This window comes from Macaca fascicularis, chromosome 3, assembly GCF_037993035.2.
Source record: "Macaca fascicularis isolate 582-1 chromosome 3, T2T-MFA8v1.1".
NCBI lineage: Eukaryota > Metazoa > Chordata > Mammalia > Primates > Cercopithecidae > Macaca > Macaca fascicularis.
The window spans coordinates 4,652,759-4,657,859 of NC_088377.1; positions in this window are offsets into that span (position 1 = coordinate 4,652,759).

Below are 5,101 nucleotides of genomic sequence, written 5' to 3' on the forward strand. Positions count from 1 at the left end.
TTGTGTGGCATGTCTGAGTGGACACTGACTGGTCATGTGAATCGAAGTCATCCACTGAATTCCAGAGGCTCCGTTACCGTCATCTCTCCTGTGTGCACTGTGCATTTGGCATTCTTCTGTCAGAACAGGTTGCTCAGCAGATTAGCATCAGCTCATGTCATACACAAAACTCAAAAGCAGAGCAAGGCCAGGCAAAGTAGTGGGTGTGAGCAGTGGCCGGAGGGAGTGAGTGGTGGCCAGAGGGTGTGAGACCTGGACGGAGGGTCTGAGTGGTGGCCATAGTGTGTTAGTGGTGGCCGGAGGGAGTGACTGGTGGCCAGAGGGTGTAAGACCTGGACAGAGGGTCTGAGTGGTGGCCATAGCATGTTAGTGGTGGCTGGAGGGAGTGACTGGTGGCTTGGGGGCGTGAGACCTGGATAGAGGGTCTGAGTGGTGGCAGTAGTGTGTGAGCAGTGGCCGGAGAGTGTGAGCGGTGGCCAGAGGGAGTCCACGGTGGCCAGAGAGCGTAAGTGGTGACAGGATAGTATAAGCGGTGGCCGGACTGTGTGAGCCATGGCTGGAGGTTTTGAGTGGTGGTCAAAGGGTGTAAGCGGTGGCCAGAGGGAATGAGCTCTGGTTGAAAGGAGTGGGCAGTGGCAGGAGGGTGTGAGCAACAGCCAGATGGTGTGAGGGGTGGCGGAGGGAGTAACAGTAGTTTGAGGGAGTGAGCAGTGGCCGAAGGGTGTTAGCGGTGGCCAGAGGGTGTGAGTGGTGGCTGAAGGGTGTGGGCGTGGCCAGAGGGAGTGAGCACTGATCAGAAGATGTGGGACCTGGACCGAGGGTGTGAGTGGTGGCCGGAGGGAGTGAGAAGTAGCCGGAGGGTGTGAGTGGTCGTTGGAGGGAGCGAGCGGTGACCAGAGGGTGTGATCGGAGGCCGGAAGGAGTTGGCGGTGGCTGGAGGGTGTGAGCAGTGTCTGGAGAGAGTGGATGGTGTCCAGAGGGTGTGCACGGTGGCCAGAGGAAGTCGGTCTTGGTCACAGGGAGTGAGTGGTGGCTGGAGGGTATCAGCAGTGGCCGGAGGGTCACAGGAGTTGCTGAGGTCTGCTGTTCCCTTCACATGTGCCGTGGCCATTTACCAATCACTCTTTTCACCAGGAGCCGCTGGTGCAAGGACGGCGCAGCCCCCCACCTTCAACCCTCCTGCTCCTAATCCGCCCTCATTAGCACCTGGGACTGGTCCAGCAGAGGCCAGGGCACCTCCAGGCAGGGATGTTGTGTAGGAGCTGGCCAAGCCTTTAAGTTATATTTTCTACAATATTATTGGTTCCCAATGCAGTATTAAAGTTCCTGGAGGCCACAGAGGAAGAGGCGGGAAAAGGGAAGGGACAGGAGTGGGGGACGGAGCCCAGGACCAGAGTGCTGCTGGCCTATCGAGCTCACTCTCAGAGGAAACCCAAGAACTTCCCAGGCCTGGCTGCCAGGAAGGGCTCCGGGGAGGGCAGCCAGTCCCACTCCTCCACGGACCTGGAAACTTCCAGATCAGGTGCTATTTCCAGACCGCTAGGCAGCTGTCTCCTAGGCCAGTGGCCTGGGTGCCTCATCTCACCTCCCTCCTGCTGTCAGAGCTCCCTGGAGGAAGAAGGACTGGGGAACTTGGGGGTCTACTTCCTGCCAGACCAGAGCTACTTACAGCAGCCATACCTGGGGGTTCCGTAGTGAGAGTTGGCCTGAAAGCTAAAGCAGGAAATAGGCTCCATGGCTAGGCAGGCCTCAGGGACCACGGTCAAGGGTTTAGAGTCTGCAACCCACTTCAGCCCCAGCAGACACGTCTTTTATCTCACTAGGAGTCAGCCCTTCAGCTGGGCAATGCTAAGAACAGTTCTGCAGCCCAGGGGCTTCCATAATGTTCAGGCAAGACCCTTACAATTAAGACTGTTACGAAGGTTTGTGTTCAGGTTTTTGCATTTGTGTACAAGTCTTCACTTCTGTTGAGTAAAAGCCCAGGTGCAATTACTGGGGGATTTAATAGCTGCATACTTCGATTTTTAAGAAACTGGGTCAGGGACGGTGGCTCACGCCTGTAATCCCAGCACTTTGGGAGGCTGAGGCGGCAGGCAGATCACGAGGTCCAGAGATCAAGACCATCCTGGCCAACATGGTGAAATCCCATCTCTGCTAAAAATACCAAAAAAATTAGCCAGGAATGGTGGTGCGCACCTGTAGCCCCAGCTACTTGGGAGGCTGAGGCAGGAGAATTGCTTGAACCCAGGAGGCGGAGCTTGTAGTGAGCCAAGATAGTGCCACTGCACTCCAGCCTGGTGACAAAGCAAGATTCCATCTAAAAAGAATAAAAGAAAAGAAAGAAGGAAAGAAGAAAGAAAGAAAGGGAAGGAAGGAAGGAAGGAAGGAAGGAAGGAAGGAAGGGAAAGAAAGGAAGGAAGGAAGAAAAAAAGAAAAAAGAAAGAAAAGAAAAGAAAGAAGGAAAGAAAAGAAAGAAAGAAAGAAAGAAACTGCCACATTCTTTTCCAGAGTGGCGCCACCATTTTACATTTCCACCAGCAACACAGGAGGGATATGGTTTTCCAAACCCTCACCAGCATCTGGTGTTGCCACTGTGTTTATTTACCACTCTGATCAGTATCTCATTATGCTTTTAATTTGGATTACCTGATGGCAAATGATGTTTTCTGCCAGCTGTATATCCTCTTTGGTAAGATGTCTGCTCACGTCTTTGGCCCATATTTTCATTGGATTGCAAAGGTCCTGAGTTTTGAAAGTTTTTATATGTTCTAGATACAACTCCTTTGCCAAATATGTAGTTTGTAAATATTTTCTCCCAGTCTGTGGCTTAACTCTTTATCCTCTTCTCATGGGCTTTCACGGAGCAAGAGTTTTGCTTTCAATGAGATCTAATTTATCAATTTTTCCTTTTAAGTATCATGTTCATGGTGTCAAGTTGAAGAAGCCTTTGCTCAGTTTGAGGTCCCAAAGATGTTTTTCTGAAAGTTTTATGGTTTTATGCTTTACACTTTATGATGTATTTTGAGTTTTGTACAAGGTTTATTTAGATCAAGTTTCATTCCCCCCATTCCCCCCATGGAGGTCCAATTGTTCTTGCACCGTTTGTTGAAAAGCCTCTATTTCTTCCATCGAATCACTTTTACACCGTTGCCAAAATCTGCTGGGCATATCTGTGTGGGGCTATTTCAGCATTCTCTGGTCTGTTCTATTGATCTCTGTGTCTATCCTGCTGCCACTACCACACTACTTCGGTTCCTACAGCTCTATAGTAAACTTTCGTATCATGTAGAGTGATCCCTTCCATTTGCTTCTTACTGTTTTAGCTATTCCAGCGAGTGTGTCTTTCCTTGAAAATTCTAAAATAAGCTTATCTATGTTCGCCAAAAAGCCTACTGGGGTTTTGATAGGAATTGCGTTAACCCTATAAATCAATCTGGGGAGAAATGACATCTTTGCTACATTGTCTTCCAATCCATAAACATGGTATGCCTCTCCATTTGTTATTTAATTTCCTTTGTCAGAACATTGTCATTTCCAGCATATAGATCCTGTACATGTTTGTGAAGTGTATACCTACATATTCAATTTTTTGAGTGATTGTAAATGGCATTTGTGATTTTAATGTCAGTTTCTTCACATTCACTGATAGTATATAGAAATGTGGTTGGTTTTTGTGTGCTGATATTGTGTGCTATGATCTTGCTGAGCTCTCCTATTTCTGAAAGTTTTTTTGTTTTCATTTTGTTTCACAGACTCCTTGAGATTTTGTGCACAGGGCCATTTACAAAGAGCTAATTTTATTTCTTCCCTTTCCATCTGTATCATTTTTGTTTTTTGTTTTTCTTGCCTTATTCCAGTGACTAGAACATCTAGGACTATGAACATCCTTCCCTCATTCCCAGTCTTAGGGGCAAAGTATTCAGTCTTTCACTGTTAAGTATGACATTAGCCATAGTGTGTTTAGATGCTCTTTTTCAAGTCAAGGAAATTCCCCTGTATTACTGAATTGCTGAGAGTTTTAATCATGAATAGGTGTTAGATTTTGTCAAATATTTGTCCACATCAGTTTGATGTGATCAAATGACTTTTCTTCTTTAGCTTGTTGATAGACGGATTGTACTAATTATTTCATAATACTGATCCAGTCTTGTGCAGTTGAAATAAGCCCTACTTGGTCACGTATTTAATTATTTTTTATACATTGTTTATTAGATTTGCTAATTTTTTGTTGGGGAATTTTGCATCTAAGATCATGAGAGATAGTGGTCTGATGTTTTCTTTTTTGTGTCTTGCCTTTGGTTTTGTTATTAGCGTGATACTGGCCTCACAAAATAAGTTGAGAAATGTTCACTCCTCTTCCATTTTTCTGGAGGAGATTGTGTAAAATTCATGTTAATTCTTTAAAAACTGGGCCTATACATTTCTTTGGGGGAAGAGATTTTAAATTATGAATGCAATTTCTCTGATGGCTGTAGAGTTTTTCAGATTGTAAAGAATTGACATCTTTGTTGAGTATTGGTTGAGTGTTGATAGTTTGTGAGTTTTGAGGAATTAGTTCATTTTTTTCTAAGTTGTCAATTCATGAATGTAAAGCACTTCACCATTTTTCCTTATGATCCTTTAGACATCTGTGGGATCTGTAATGATGTCCTCTGTTTCATTCCTGACATTAGTTATTTGTGTCTTATCTGCTGTTTGTCAATTTTATTGATTTTTCCAAAGAACCAGTTGTCTCATTGATATTTTTTTCTGTGGTTTTTCTATTTTCGATTTCATTGATTTCTGCTCTTTTCTTTATTATTTCCTTCCTATTCTTTGCTTTGGGTTTATTTGGCTCTTTTTTTTTTTTTTCTACTCTCAAAACTTAGCTTAATGATTTGAGAGCCTTCCTTATTTCTGATGTAATTTAGTGCTGTAAATTTCCCTCTCAGCACTGCTTCAGCTGAGCCTGACAAATTTTGATATGCTGTGTTTTTATTTTCATTTGGTTCTATGTATTTTAAAATTTCTTTTGAAACTTATTTTATAATCCATAGATTATTTGGAAGTGTATTATTAATTTCCACAGGTTTAGAGATTTTTCTGTTGTCTCTTATCGACT